The following is a 17298-nucleotide window of genomic DNA, read 5'->3' on the forward strand; positions in this document are numbered from 1 at the left end:
ATCATGACAAAATGTGGTCGAGGAGGCACCTACTGTAGCCTGAAATACCACAGAAGCCATGTTGAGTACTTTGCCAGGTGCTTATATTTCTGTCTGTCTGTGGACAGATTTGTTTTACCGCGATAGCATTACAACCGCGCAAGACGCATTCGCAAAACTTTACAGATGTGTAGTTAAGATCAAAATGAAGGTCGAGTTTCAAAGATGGGCGTGGTCCGAGCAAGGGGGGGCCAAAGGGCCATTGCCGTCCTTGTTGGTCACTAACAAGGATGTTCACAAAAAAGAAACGTGTGTCCCATCTGTGCATTAAATATTTGATACTTAACTAAATGTTATGTTAAGCGATTCCAGTATGTTTTAGTGCCATTTTTAGTGTAGAGTTTAAAGCATTTTTTGATGATAATATCGTGAATCACAATTAATTTGGCCAGGACAATAGTGACATGAAATGTTCGTATCGTCCCATGCCTACCATGGGTATCAGAACCACATTTCAAGGCAATCCATCAACAGTTGTCAAGACACTAAAAGCCAATAATGTCAATCTGCTGGTGTTGCAAGACGTAAAACAAGGAGAAAACCAAATTCATGAGGCTTCATCCTCAGGGGACCTTGAATTTCACAGCATCCATTGGATAGTTGTTGACATACAGTACTTCAGTCTGGACCAATCAACAGACAGACATCCCTAGAGTCATGCCACTTGCCAAAACTCTAGAGCTCAAGACCGCATGTTAAATCCCAGTCTAATAGGGTTATAATGCAGAAATCCAGATAAAATTATTCAGCTGACTGTTTTTCAAGGAAGCAAGTATAGAATATAACATCAGCTGTTGGACATTTAGTGCTAGAAATTAAATTAGAAAATGTATCTTGCATATTCCTCACACTTTACAGTGGAAGCTTGGTAGTGAGGGTCAGAGGTTGTGTCAGCATTTAAGAGCAAATCGATAGAGAACAATTATCTAGATACTCCACTCTGATTTTTATAAATTAATCAATGGACCCAAGCCCAGCATGGTGATGTTCTGTGCCACAATCTTTTCTGTTCAAACTGACGCTCCGTTTGACTGTCAGTTTGAATGTTGAGGAGGTTGTTGTTTACGATCTTAACCATTTAAAGTACCGAGCAAGCGTCACAGTGGATTCAAAGGAATAGTTCAACATTTTGGGAATTTGCTTATTTGCTTTCTTGCCAAGATTTAGATGAGAAGACAAAACCATTCTCACTTCTGTGTGGTTAATATGCAGCTGGTTAGCCAGCTTATATTTTATGATAAGTGCATCTAATATCATATGGTGACAGACACATCACATAATTGAATCTGAAGCCTTTTATTCTTATCGTAAGGAAAGTGCAGATCCAAACAGACGAATCACAGAGGTGGAGACTATCGCAGGGTGGACAGCATCAGACAGTTTGGAAGCTGTGCTTAAGAGCCGTCTTTCCACGAGATCCTCACAAACGTACCAACAGACCATCATATCACCATCTAAGCCAGATAACAGTAGTGCCATTCTTTTAAATGCATTTATCCATCCAAGCAAGACTAAATTATATAGAGACAAAATCTAGACGTGACAGGTTTTCCTAACAAAGCCAGACTGCAGGGACCACACACCAGCCTGCACGCAAATGCACACACACGTAACAAGATGGCTATAAATGCACAGACACGAGGACTCAACCCAGCTGCAGTGAAAAGCATAAATCAAGAAGAATGATTTAAATGGTTTGATTGGTTTACAGTACAGATAAACGGACATAAAGTGATAAAAATGGAGATAAATAGATATAGATGGAATGAATAATTCCCCCCATTTTAAGGCTAGTGTGCTAAATGTAAACTGGCTAGCTTTGCAATTTAAATACTGAATTTAGGAAAATGCCAGTTTTCATGCAAGTTAGATTTCCCAGATTTCTTCTCCACTTATACCAGGTATTAAGGTATAAGGTGTTTTACTGTCCAATAACAACCAACAACCTGGAAATGATACAACACAACTAAATGCACATACAGACACTGGATAAAAATATATTGAACCAATTTCAAGGTGATTTATTAGTTGATGGACAGTTAAATGTTAAGTTTTGGAAAGAAAATCTGCTATTTAGTTTTATTTATTCAGATAAAATCGAGCTTCTTAAACAAAAAAAAATCTATTTTACTGCAGCGACTGGGAAAATGTGAAGAGACAAACTTGTACCTGTAAAATCTCTTCGTAATCCAATATTTGACTGACACATACATGGAGTATAACACTGAATATGTGTTCCCGTTTCAAATTAGGTGTAACAAAAACTATTATACAGTTTTGGCTATATTAGGAGTATTTATAGATATTTCATGAGCTATAGCTTTTCACAGTTTTTTCATCACATCGTAACTCAAAAATAAAGGTCTTCTTTACTAGACCTTTAACAATCAATAAACTGTTTTTTTTAATCTTGTTTAACAGTCACTTACTGTCATTTTTGTATAAAGAACTCAGGCTATAAATTTAGGAATTAAATTTACTCCAATCGCTTGTTTTAACTTTCGGTGGGAGGTTGTCTGTTTGTTTATGATTGCATTTGGCACACGTTCTTAAACTCGTCTACAACTGCAAAAGCTGTGAATCTGACTGCTGCACCTCTACAGAGTTAACCACATACGTCCATTTGACAAGGTCTTTAATTCCCTTCATCTAAGCAGTTTCCCCTCTACTTCACTGTTTTCCATGTCTGCATGAGCACACACCCATGTCTGGAGCCTTAATGTGTCCCTGTAAATAATTACACGAGAATATGCATATACCATTGTCATAAAATCCTTGCAAAAAGTATTATTTTTAATCCGACCACAAAACCCTTTGCATCAAAGGAAGGTGGAGTATAGTGTGGCTTTGGGGACTTATTTGGTCATGTGCGTGTAGTTCAAACTGTACACAGAAAAAGATCCACCCGTTCTTGTCCACTTTGGCCCAAATGGAGGAAATACCCCTCCGCGTAACATGGCTCCACCTTTCCTGCCTTCTTTAACGATTTTTCCATATTAATTATTCAGAAATGTTTCCCGTCTTTTTTTGACACCTGTGAAGGAGTTCAACCTCACGTACCATTACGGCAATGAAGGATATTACGTAATTAGACTTCATATGTTTTCCTTTACATATGCTGATGTCATTCTTTTTCACTACCGCCTTCCAACTCTATGTCTCCACCACTACGAACCATTTTAGAGCAACATGGAAGCCATTCGGTAGCCTCTAATCAAAATGCCAGAAAGCCTTTGTCACTATTTATTTCTGGCTAGATATCGAATGGGTTACAAGGCAAGGTATATTGCAAAATGTCCACCAAAATGTAAATGTACATTTGAAATGAGTCATTACGCCTATGGGCATAGTAGAGCATTGTGGAGCCCATGAACCTATATACATAACTTAAAGCTACAGTTTGAAAATGCATTGTTTTTCTGTCAGTTCTGACGGATTTAATTGAGGCGATAACCTCAAGGAAATATTTATCTCTCAGCAGCTGATGGTATATGGTGTGTATCGGAGATTCTGCTGGTCTTAATCATTTTTCCTCATGTCAAGCGTTGCTTAGGTACTGACATCTGGGCATTTATAGTGCTGGCAAGTACTGGCTGCTGGCTGGGGTTTAGCATACTTCAAGCCATACCTTAGAGGGCTAAGCAGGGGTTTGTTGAAATGGACACATATTCCCGCTCTAATTTGAGCCAAACACAAGCCAAAGGTTTTGCAGTTTAGACTAAACTGGTTGAGGCAACAACCATCTAGTTATTGTGCATATACAATTAGTCTCAGCTGATTCTTTGAAGAGAGTTCTTTCACTGTCAAAATGTAGACAAAGCGTGAAATAGCATTGTAGGCAGCAAAAGTCTGGATTCAGACAGAAATATCAGACATGTATGCGTCACTTTGTCACATGACAGGGAGAAAGAACACAGTTCATGTTATTTTGACTTACAAATTCAAACAAAAGAAACCCTGTATAATATAGTGTAATTGAATACAACATCCCTCCAATGAATACTACCTTTCTCATACTAAGAATAAGTCAGATAATTGTTGGTTTAACTAATTTATCAGTTGTGTTGCATTGTATTATAAGGTGTACCTTAAAAACAGTAAAATGATGGTTGAACACATCTGACAAAAACACAAAGGCATTTTTAACAATCCATTTGCATTACATTTTACTAGAGTGCCAAGCTTCTGTATTTCCATCCATAAAATGGAAATAAATGCTAAATGTTAAATAAAACTTTATTTTTCACACCACTGACAAGACCATAATTCTAACACAGATTTATGTTAGCTCGAGCTATTTTGCGGTTATAAAAATGCCCTTAATGGCATGCAAAGTCATACAGAGCCTCTCTACTCTTTCCCTCATTGTGGTGTCAATCACTGTGTCATCCCCACGAGTGTATAATATAACAATAAATATGTTTATGGCAAGACATAACATTTGACTGTATACATGTCTTGGCCAACACACAAATAAATGGGTATGCTAGTTGACTACCATATGCAACTAATTATGAAGTCTTTTTTGTGTGTTTTAACAAGAAAGTGAGGGAGGCTAGGAGCGATGAAGAGAGACACGACAGTTAATCTTTTGGTGTAATTTTACTCAGCGATGTATAACTTGTGCATTCGTACACAAAACAAGCACACAAAGTAACAGTGTTTCCCTTCACTGTCGTTGCACTGCTATCAAAGAGCTTGGTATTTACAAAAGATGTTGCAGCAACCGACAAATTCTTTGATATGCAGATAGATTTACCCTCGCGATGTTCCAAGTCTTACTCCGGCTCAATGAGAACAGTTTGTTCCTGTGTTTAATCGCTGCTAACTGGCAGGGAGAGACGGCTGTGGTTATGAAATGCAGCCAAACATGTCAGGGAATGCACCAGTAAGGAATAATGGCTTAGCACACTAGCTGTATTTTACATGTTTACTTCTATGGCATTCAGATTCCTATGTGTAACAACTAACCAGTCAATCATTAATGATATTACAAACTCAATTTTGAGACTTCTTTGGTGGCTGATTGAGTTGTCCTTGGTCTTAAGAAACAAAAGACTTAAGGGTGAGCAATAAATCAATGCAGACCTCGTTTCCCCAGGGCTATTCAGCCACTTGGGGTGTAAAACACTCAAAGGCAATGAGCACTTGAAAGTCTGGAGCTACGGCCAGTTTCTGCCCAGCAATTATCCTGTCTGCGTGCCTCCTAAACACTGCATACCAGATATGTTTGGGCTTCTTCAGCAACAGTCCCAGTTATGGAGACACAGATACTAATGACCATATTTGCAGAGCCACAGAGACGGAGGGCCTCTGGCCATCACTTCTAAAACACATGCCACACAGCCTGCACCACCCACACCACACAGACCTGTTATTGATGACCATTGACTGCTCTCCTCTTCACTTGACTCAGGGTGGCCGCCATAGGCAACAAAGCAGTAAATACAACTTGTCAAGGTAACGTAACTTACTCATAACCGCTTATCAGTTAGCTACACTTGTCTTGTTAGTGAGGATAGATATCCTATAAAGACTTGTTCATATATCGACACATTTGCTCTCCCCGTATTAGAGTTGTGCAGTCTAAGACTTTGCGTTTCCTTTTTGGGATCCTGCCCATTAAGGAGCAGACTGACAAGCACCTGTCACATAGATTGATGTGTCCAGCTGGTGAGCAAGAGGTGGGCTAAGAGACACAGGAGCAGGAGCAGCACACATTAAATCTGACGGCCGAGACGAGAGGGGTGTGGTTGAGGCCCAAGCAGAAGGTTTGTAGGTGATAGAACGATGAGGTAAGATTGAGGGGTGGATCATTGAGGGAGAAGGTGACAGGAAGTGACTACCTTGGATACCTTCAAGGTGACTCAGTATGACAGAACATTCCCAAGGGTTTACTACTACAAAGAGAGATAGTCAGGGAGTGAGAGAGAGAGAATTTCAAGGTGCAAAAGCTCTTTGCAGATGTCCAAATACGCAGTAAATCACTCTGAGGACCTGAGGGTGCTCAAATGCTTTTTGACTGAATCTGTCTCCCAGCCCAGCGGCTCCACAATGACTAAAACATTAACAGGAGTCTTCAGGGTAGAGGTAGCAGCAGCAGCCCACCCTTCCCCCACTAGCGTCTGCACAGTCCCAGGGCTGTGCAAACATAAGGCCAAACCAAAATGGCCTCCATTCAGATGTTGTCCAAATGCACGTTTTGTTTGAAACCAAGGGGAATGCTCAACGAGAGGCTTGTACACAAACTATCTATTTAGCCGTGTGTCCCCATTCTCATGAGTCATAAAGTTGCCCCTGGCATTTGAGTAGAGAAGTCTGTGTGTCGAGTTACAGGTGTTCTTTTTAACACGGTTGCTCGAAAAAAAAAAAAAAAAAAAGTTTATGACTTTTCTTCTATGGAGGGCTGAGGAAACAGAAGTGACATTGGGCTTGAAAAACAAGTTTAAACCTAGGATATAATCTCCTTTATAGCACAATAACAGAGAGACCTACACAGCGTGCTATGCAACCATACTTTTGCAATCAACATACAAACACCCGCTAAGCAAAAGCAGCAAATCTTTAATCCCACCGACAGTCAAAGGAAACAAATGACTTGTGAAAACAAACAGCAATATTTAGTTTTATAATGACCTATTATAAACCAATAAATAAGCATTACAACGAATATAAATAATAATACAAAATGGAGGCTGCTTTCAAAACTTGGAATCATTACTTGGTTTTACTTTCTTTGGTTTTAAATAAAAGAAAACCAGTGTGTGAATGTTCGGTAAGAAGTTTAGTGCAGCAGCATTATTCAAATGTGCAATAACATTAATGTATCTATTTCTTATTGCTCATAAATGGGAAATGAGTAGTAGTGAAATGAATGAAATTCTTTTAACAGTTTTATGGGTACAAAATTACAACTACACATTTTGAATTCATTGAACTGTAACTGGCAAGCTTACTTTGGAGAGTGAATAAATGTTCTTTTTATGTATGCAGTTTAAACTTTTTGAATGCTTTAACATTAATGTGTTATAGTCCTAACATTTCTTTTCCCCCTAGACATTGTCCTATACATAAGACCATTTTCACTCCATCCCTCATTTTGCCTCCTCTGACCTCCAAATAGAAAATGACTGACATGATTTAATGCTAATGAAGAGAACATTAATAGGGGATATAAACCAGTGAGTGCTTCTAATTACAGCAGAGCTTCACACAACTATATCCACAACTCAAAATAATAATTCAAATAGTAGTACTAATCTCAACAATGATATATAACATTACACAGATATGCTTGATTAGCAACTTTCTGATAGAAGGACAGAAACTGCAATATTGCCACAAAGGGAGAAATGAAGATCTGCAGAGGCAGGACTGTGACTCTGTGCTGCCTTCTTGTGAGTGCTCGACTGCCCCCTGGCAGATGCAGCCGTCACTGCACTAACATTTCACCAGAAAGGAAAACCACTCCCTAAAACAGAAAACCCCAGAAGGAAAAAAAATCTGTTTTACAAATCTGTCATATTCCCTCTCACCCGCCATTTGCTTTGTTTGGGGTCAATAAGAGACACAACTGATCCAGAGGGGGGGGGGGGGGGGGGGGGGCAAAGAAGCACATCATCTGAAATCCTCAGAGGTTTATTACTTCTTTCAAATCTTTAAAAACACACAAAAAACAATGAGCTTCTGAATACATACATAAGATAAACAATAGTATTCAGAGCATTGCAAAAGTGCACACTCTCAAGTGAAGGCCAGCTTTATGACAGCCTCATCTTTTAAAAACTACACAATAAAACTAACTGCAGCCTTGACAAAGGAAATTGAGACAATTCATGTCAAATGTCTTTGGAGTTATGCATCCACTGCTGAGATCAGAGCCTTTCCTTTTCATTTTCCTTTTCTGGAAATGCTGGAAAGCCAAAACCTATAATTGCTCACCAGTTTTTGGCTGGTGAGCAATTAAACAGTTTACATATGCATGGAGAAGTGTTTCAAGCTGATCCAGTGACCACTGTAGAACAACTTTGATGTTGGAAAAACAGCATGCTGATGACTTTAGCAGCAACAACAATAAGTAACATTTACATGTGTAAAAAAAAAAGATGGTAATAAATGATCAACAAATATAAAGCAAAGTACGAGCATGGTAAAGGACACACGACGGCCTAAATGCATATCAAACCTAAAATGCATGGGAATACAGTACTGCGCACAGAGTTAATGCCTAGTTTTTAAACATTAATGACACTGAGAGGGTAGAAAAGCCTAACCACAGTTGGACAGTATATCTTTGTGACAGTCCATTTTACATAAAGCCTGCATGTTCACTGGTACACTAGCTGTAATGCAGTAAGGTTAGATGTGTTGTTAAACTACCCTCTGTCACAAACACATGCTGTGTGACTGAACTGCAGAGTAGCCCCACCAAAAACTGATGTGGGGAATGGATACTGCATTACAGTACCTAGGTCTAACTAAGGGTGGCAGCACAGCCCCTGACACAAGACTCTGCTAACTGTGATCACTGCCAGAGAGCATCTAAAGTCTCAACATAAACCACCAGGACCACAGAGAACCACTTGGTCGCTGACCAGAAACTTTGGTAAAGGAAGCCAGAGTTGTGTCAGTCCCACATGAACATTATAACTTCATAAACTCATCAGGACTAGAACTATTATACTCTATATTTTCAATCAATAGTCCATTCTATCTTTGTCATCATTTTTAGATGAGAATTACAACGTTGCCACTTTTCACTCCTTAAGGGCTGCTTTGTGCTCAGTAACACCTTCCCCTGATAAATGGACACAGGGCAGAATATACTAGATGGGCCAATGCAGATGAACATGCATCACTGCATCCATTTCGCAGTCCTTAAAGTCTGCTCAGTGCAGGATGACATCACTCAACCAAGACCACTGGAGCAGAACCAGAGCCTGTAAGGCTATTCAAATTAATTAACAAATGACCTTAGATTAAAGAGGGAGTCACAGATCAGACAATGAAGGCATTTATCAATTCAATCGGCAAGGGTACTCTCACATGATGCCTTTATATAATTTCCACACACACACACACACACACACACACACACACACACACACACACACACACACACACACACACACACACACACACACACACACACACACACACACACACACACACACACACACACACACACACACACACACACACACACACACACACACACCCACCCCTTGGGGAGGAAAATTCTACAATAAAGAAGCAACAAGGAATCATGTCACAGTGCTGTCTGATAAAGTGTAAAATAAGTGTCAGCCAAGATGGTATTTTCTTTTATTTCAAGTACAGACTATATCTGAACCATCTCAAAGAGACAAGTCAATCTCAAGGTTCGCTAATACAGTCCCATGGACAGGGGATAAATCCCTGGCAGGCAACAAAAAGTGGATCAATAAAGAAAGCATGTAAACAAACCACAGTGGAAATGAAGTTGAGACTGATGGAGAGTTGGGTAGTGAGGATGACCAGCACTGCTTCAAATGAAGCACATGGCCAGGGACTGAAAGAAGAATAAAAGGGCAGAAAGCCAGGGGGACAGTCAGGGTGAGGAGCAGTGGGAGTGCAAATGAGGAGAGGGAGATGCACGGCCATGAAGGATAGAAAATGAACAGAGAAAAGGGGAGCGAGCGCGTTAGGGAGATGGGGGAAGCGAGAAAATGAGGGAGAGAGAAAAACGGTAGTGTAGAAGTGATTTATGCTAGTTGTATAATTTTCTACAACGCTGCTGCTGCTGCTCCCCCCCCTTCCCCTATATCTCTCCTTTCCTCCACAATATCCAACCCTCCCACCAGGGTGTGCTACTCCTCACTGTCACACCAAGGAACAGTCCCTGGCCACACCAGCCAGTGATTAAGATTCTGCCGTGATGCGACTGCAGCACTTCGCAAATGGAAGACTGGACATAATTTCCCTAAAATGCTGTTTTTTATCACCTATTTCCCCTTCATCAGCTTGCCGCACACGATTGATAGCTGATGGCACCTCTGACAACTTAACGTTTTTATGGCTAGATTTATGGGCTATCTGCTCCTCTCCTTTTACAGCTCAAACTCTGTAAAAATGCTTATTTCTCAGATAAGGAGAGGGAGGGTGTGTGTCTATGGAATGGTATCACACCCAGCTAAATGTACGTATGGGAAAGAAAGGGCCCACCTCACTGCAATGCAGTACAGATCAGTGCTAGGCTTCCAGGGCTTTATAGCAACTGAGACTGAAATTACCTCTGCATAGCACCATGGATTAAATAATACTTCCCACTCCTTGGACAGCATGCCACTCAGCTCTCATCACCGACTCAGCAGCAAACATTTGCCGTCATCCTCTTTCTTGGAAATACTAAACACTCTCTACAGTGCATACAATATGTGTATTCCTATAAGCATATCAAGGCATCATTTAATTTATAGTTTTTACCATGAGGCAAAACAAACGCATAAAACCGAAAGGGTTCGACAATAAACCACCGCCAATATTAGCTCTAAAACATGTTGGTCTTTGTTACCTTTATAGAAAGGCACATGCCCTGTTAGCATGTATATGCATGCTGGTTGACTTGTGTGGAAAAATGGTAAAGATATAGCACCAGAGCTCATTATCACCCTCAGGCTAAGACAAGTTTCGCTAATTGCAGTGACACTAAGTTAGGTGAGCTTTGATGGCAGTGAACACCTGGGTAAAAACTACCTTGTTGAGTATTTGTGTTCATGTGTGTCTGCACATGTTGATGCAAGCAAGAGGTTTTCAGTGTACTGGGGGGCTTCTGGACTTTCTGGGCTGCAAATGTGGCCACTGCAGGTTCCCTTCCCTCCCTTTCTTGGGCAGATTTACAGCTACCACGGACTCCCAGTTAGCCTTCTCCTCTCCTACACTGATGATCCTGGCAGATCCCAGACACACGCCCCAGGGGACTGGAGTGTGACAGGGAATGGGGGAGGGGAGCGAAGGAAGGAGAGAGAAAGAGAGAGATGTGTAGAGTAGGTAGGAGAGAGAGAGAGAGAGAACCAGTCTGATGAGATCAGTGATTCATAGACACCCAGGAGGACACACCCTGGAATGGGGTAATACCACACATTTTAACTGGGCTGGCCCATAATTCATTAGGGTTACCAAGGCTACAAGAAGCACCTTTGGAGAGAGGCCCCAGAAATCATCTCTGCATGTTGTTAGATGCATCCATATAGGGGATGGGGGTTGGGGTTAATATTCAAGGCTACAGTGTGTTCATCCCTTAGTGGAGAAGACCAGCACATCTGATGTCTGTGTATTTCCACATTATGTTGCTCTTGGATTATTTTCCAAGCTCTTTTTTTCTTGGTACGGTGTCTGCATCTGAGGGTGTCAGTGGAAATTTTATGACGTAAAATACCATATGTAACTGGAAAAAGTGCAGCTCTAATGTGCTTAAATACAGCCATCCTCCCAGTGCAATAAACTCAGTATGGTGCTAACCTCTTCCAGAATTTTAAAAGTATTAAATGTTGCAAGTACAATTGTGCCTTATGCTTCATACAGGAGATAAATATAGTAACCACTGTGCACCATATGAAAAAGGAGGGCTGGTCCTCATTAGCAAGAAGAAGAGAATTACATACAATTATCTTCGTTTATAAAAGGTCTTCTAATAAAGCTGCCTTAGCACGTCACGTCCATTTTCAAGTTTAAAGCTACCGGAGCAGATCTCAGGACTACTTATATCTAGATACTGCACAGATAGATATTCAATTGGAAAAGAAAGACTCCCTTCAAATAATTGTATGTAATAAATTAAGCCTACAATGGATTTAACACCTTAAACATCTCATCCCACTGTTGGATTTCAAAGTTTCGGATTTGGTTGTGCATCTTCTGTCTTTGCTTATTTCTTCTGCTGTATTCAGGCCTTTCTTGCAAAAGAAACCTTGATCTCAATGTTATTAGCTGATTAAATAAAGGTTATGTATACACGTCTGCATAAGGGCTGTGCCTTTTCAATATGCATCATGATAGAGGTTAAGATTAATTATATTGCTATATATTGTCATACTGTAAGCAAGGCAATAAATTGCGATTTTTTAATATTTAATTTTAGGAAAACTGCCATAGTGTAAAGAACACACCACTTTTTTATGCAATCAGAACAATGGGGTTAGTCCCTGTAACAGTATATCAATATTTTTTTGACATCCCTAGTCTGCATCACACCCAAGTTTATGAGTACATTATAGTGAAGTGGTGTAATCATGACTAAAACTGTGTAGTTCACCTAAATTCAGAGTGTGTCCAAGACACTGTACTTCTACAACACCCATTGGAAGCCTTTTCCCATGAGTCCGGAAACAGCCCTCAGCTCAGCCCTGACTGGAGAGCTTAATCACTCCGATTATTCTCCGTGATTGCTGTTGCTTTCTCCGTCTTGTGCTTTATAATGGTGCAATGAACAGGTATGTTTAATTGTTGTTTTGGAAAGTGAACACAGCTCATGTTGTTGCAATTCAATTTGGGGCATTTATGCATCACGCTTTGGTTGACTGAGTCAGACTCCTCATTTTCGTTCACCGAAAACAAGGCAGGATTATGCACAGGAGGATGACGACAGTGAACAAGGCCATTACAATCTTACTCAGCACCTGGGAGGTCCCGTATGACTATACTGCATCAAGGTTTATCATCGCCTTGTTTTCCTAACACGGCACCAGCCTGTTGACAGCATATTGTGAAATTCTGAACATATGTGAAGTATTGAAACAAATTCAGAACTGCCAGGTAACAACATGACCTCATTGCAGTAAAAAAACTCTTCATCATCTAAATACAATTTAATAGAAGCCTATTAATCACATAATGTAAAAGCACGGTCTCTTCTAAAAGGCCACAAACTGGGTTATCCATTGAAAAATGGTCTCTTTCTGATCAAGCAATCACATTGCATGCTTACGCTGGCCAGTGTTCATAAATCACTTCAAACATACATGGCATTTGATTAGAAGCCATTAGCAATGAGCAACAGTGTGTGTATGATGTGCACGTGGGGAGGCATGTGCATGTGTCTCATCTCACATTTTCCATGGTCTGCTCTTTAGGATGTTCCTCATTAGTGTGAATATTAATGCGACCAGAAAGGGGGAAGAGGGGAAGAAAAATGTAAAAGGAATTTGGAAGAGCTTTTTAAAGGGGCCATTTCATCAGAATCGTTATTTCTTTGCGGTTCTCTGAAGGCTCGTAACCGGCGGTCTATGAAGAGAGACATGCCGCAGTGGGGCTTAATTTAAAACCAGAAAGGTCACTGCGCTAAGAAAGGTCCTCAGCTCAGCCAAAAATATAAAATGTGGAGGAGAAAGAGAAAGCAGTGGGGGGGGGGGAGGAGTGGGCCAAGAAAGCAAGCAAAATGAAAGGAGATCTGAGGATGCCGAATGGGAAGGGGGGACCCAAGCGGGAGGAAATACGTTAAAATAATTTGGAAAGACAGTGTTATGGAAGAGAATACCAAAATGGAAAAATACTGAGGAAAGAGTAAAACAGAGACGATAATGAAACAGAGTTGCAATTGAACTGGAACGGGCCTAGCATCAAAACAGATGCAAGAGGTTTTTTGTTTACTTTAATGGTGTTTTTGCAAGTAATTTGTTATAATGGGCAACAATTTCAGGGAAAAACACTGCATCCATACACAGTGAAGGATTGCCAATCTGTCCAACAATCTGTGTTGGCAGAAACACAACCCTCCCCAAGCCTTTGCTGAATTAGGCTGCCTGTGCTTGGTACTGGACCAGAGTACTAATGGTCAGATGGGAAATTAGCTTTGCCATATGCAACTCAGCACAAAAAAGGTACAACTTTGAAAACAACATTTCTCCCCAGATCAGTCCGTTTATAAAGTGCTGATGACACTTGATTTGGCTGAGAAATGCATGTTATGTGTTGGACTTGGCCTTGTTAACCATAGTAAACCGTTCCGACAATGAAGTTGCCCTCCCCCAATTCTACCTTACATTCCACAAACTAACATCCCTGTCTTCAATCACTTGTTTATCTATCAGCTCACTTTAATTGTCCGCTGGGTTTTTGACTGCACCACATTACATAAAAGCACACAGGAGCCTCATGGCAGCAGCACGACAGCCTCTGATGTAAAGCCTCACGCTTTGCACAGATAAGACGGGTTCAATTTTAATGTTGCTAGCACACCGAGACGCACCAGGCTCACTTGTAAAACAGAATGCCCCCTTCGCTTGTAAACGCAGCAGCCCAGGAGGAGGAAAGAGATGGGGGTTGGGCTGGCTGAGGTGGGGCTGAATTAAAAAAGGAGAGAAATTCCACTTGTCCAACTCCTGCAATCCATCCAGTGGATCAATTTCTTCACTCAAATTCCCAATCCATTCCCCATCTCTTTTAAAAACTAATACCCAATTCCAATCACAGCTGCAGTAAAGCATATCTTGTAAAAGGTCATAGTGTGACCTCTGAGTTCTCTAAATTGGATGTTGGTTGGTCCACTTTCCTTTGAAATACTGCACAGCCTGAAATAAAAAAAAAACTGCCCTGTACACAATCACACCACCAGTGGGACCTGCATCCAGCCCATCAGTAGGTGTTCATTTTGATGTGAAGTGTCACAGCACAGAGAGTTTAACAAGATATTGGTCGTCTGTGTTGAGGGGAAACCGGAACCAGAACTCAAACCTAAACTACAGCATGGGGACCCGGGGATGATTTTGGGATAGGTATATATGTGTGTGTTTGCCATAGGCAGCAGTCATATAGTGGAGCATCTCTCCTGCAGCCAGCCAAGGGAACTGATCAGATGGACGATCAAACACTAATCATTCCCTCACGGCCCATACCGAGTAAAGCTGTCATTAATTTTGCGGAATTACATCAAATCTGAGACATTCTTTATGTGGCCCACGGCCTGTAGACAGTTATACGACAGGGACTGCTGCGCTAAGCAGATGGGGCAGCTTGGCCGTGCATACTAAATACCACCGTCCCCCATTTCTCCATCTCCGCCCTCCCAACACTCTGCCCTCCTTCCAGGCACTCTGCTCCCGCTCCCGCTTTCTTTGTTTTCTACCCTTCTAATGCCTTTCCTTGACTACATGGTCAAACCGCCTCACTGATCACATCACTCACCCCACCCTGAGAGGCAACATTTAACTCAAAACACTTGATTGCTTCAAACAATTGATCCTTGATAGAAAACAATTATTTCTAAAAGCTCTATTTACACACCAGACCCATTATGCTTTAATTTAGTATAATGAGAAAATAAATTGTTTACCGACATAAATCTTTAATGTTTGTCTCTTGGATGTTGACAACTTTAACAGTTTACTTGCCTATACACAACAGAAGGTCATAATCCCATTTGAGGTTTCCTTGGCAACTGATTACTGCTGAAGGCAAGTTACAATTTATGACTAGTGACACATACCTGCCATTCCCTTTGAATGAGACATGTGGTAAGCTATATTCAGACCACCTCAGGTTATAAAACTGCAGTAGCACTCAGGGCTATACCATTTTCTTATATTGAGAGGAATTCCATGCCAGGCAGCTAGAAATCAGCAGACGACAAGGATTACATTTGCGTGGAATAGTTCTGCAAAAGATAAATAAACCGCATGCAGAGGCTTTTGCCAGAACAGTTGATAAAGTGGGGTGTCTTTCAAACTAATACTTAAAAGTGTTGATATTAGTCCAGCTCACACTTTCCAAAGAAGAAAGTATACATTCAGAGTGTGTGTGTGTGTGTGTGTGTGTGTGTGTGTGTGTGTGTGTGTGGTGTGTTTTGGGGTGGGGGGTTATGACAGACAGAGGAGCCATAACAGCAGGCAGCCAGGTCAAGATCAAGCAGTTTCATGGACAATCCACTTTCAGTCTAGTCTCTATTAGGGTGAAGCCTCACATTCCTTCTGCACAGCCATCTTCTAACAGTGATGCTTCAAAGTCAAGGCTAACTGAGGTCAGCCATACTGTTTTCTAAAACTACTGTGGCAAAAAAAAAAAAAAAGACCAAACAATAATTCAAAACAGGTACAAAGAGAGAAGAAGTCAAAGTGTGTGATTCATTTATGAAAAGTCAGGCTTTTCATACTGGTTATTAATATTAATAATATTAAAGAAACAAGACACCCATTTTGAATCTTTTGCAACTAACAGTTGCAACAAAATCAAACTAGGAGAATTTCCTATATTTTTAATTTTGTCACATGATGCCTAAAACACACATGTAAACAACGGCTACTGGTCTGGATAAGCTAGTCATTGCAGTACAACCCATTTAATTATCCTACTGCATCGAGAGCCACTACAACCAGCACCACTTTGCTCACACAGGCTCAGCACACTATTAATCCACTTAAATACAATTTATAGGGTCTCAACATAGACTGTCCGTCGGCATAAAATTACATGAAGCGTCCTTATAGTGTCTTCAACAGACCAAATTAGCCAAACTGGACTTACTAATTGAGGAGAGTAAAGTACTGTGTGACTGGATTGACTAGTCAATGAGCAGAGATAAATCGGCAGGCAATGGGAAGAACATCAATAACTATAATATAGGATGAGCATTATTTAAACTGCGGTTACTGAGGCACGATTACCTTAAATCTTAAATACTAATTTAAATTCCCACTTCTATGATCTGGGTATCTCCTTTATTGTAGACACAGGCAGCCAACTGTCTCCTATTAAGTGTACTGCAACAGAGATTTGTTTTTACTCCCTTAATGATCATTTTAAATCCTGATTGAAATTCCTGTTTGATTAGAAAGCCAATATTTAAATATGCATGTCAGTTAAAAACTCACAATTAGGCATTTTGGTACAAGCAAAACCTATTTGGCAAATTACTGTAATACACTAACTACTCAGGACAGTCCTATACGTTGCTATTCTGTTGTAATATTTGCTCAATCCTAATTGCAGCAGGCCTAATTAATGCAAAGTATTTTTTTCTATTTCAGATAGATTTATTAAATACATCTCTTACATTATGGAAAAAGACAACAAAAATGTGCACCAGGATGACTTCAGAAGCCTTTGGGAAAGTCTCTGGAGGCTAAAGAACATGCACTGTGTCTTATAGATGGTTTAGGAATATGGTCTGCATGTGACAGCCTGAATATAAAGCATTTGGGTTTTCAAGATGGTATACTGCCATCTGCTGTCCGACGTGATAACATCACAATGCTGCTTAACTTGTACCCCCTCATGTTACAAGGCACA

At 40.5% G+C, this 17298-nt stretch overlaps 1 protein-coding gene across 5 annotated transcripts in view; it reads right to left on the reverse strand.

Moving 5' to 3' along the window:
- hoxc13a (homeobox C13a) overlaps positions 1–17298 on the reverse strand; it is a 44940-nt gene that overhangs the window by 23661 nt on the left and 3981 nt on the right. The window lies entirely within an intron of this gene.

Source organism: Cottoperca gobio, chromosome 7 (genome assembly GCF_900634415.1).
Source record: "Cottoperca gobio chromosome 7, fCotGob3.1, whole genome shotgun sequence".
NCBI lineage: Eukaryota > Metazoa > Chordata > Actinopteri > Perciformes > Bovichtidae > Cottoperca > Cottoperca gobio.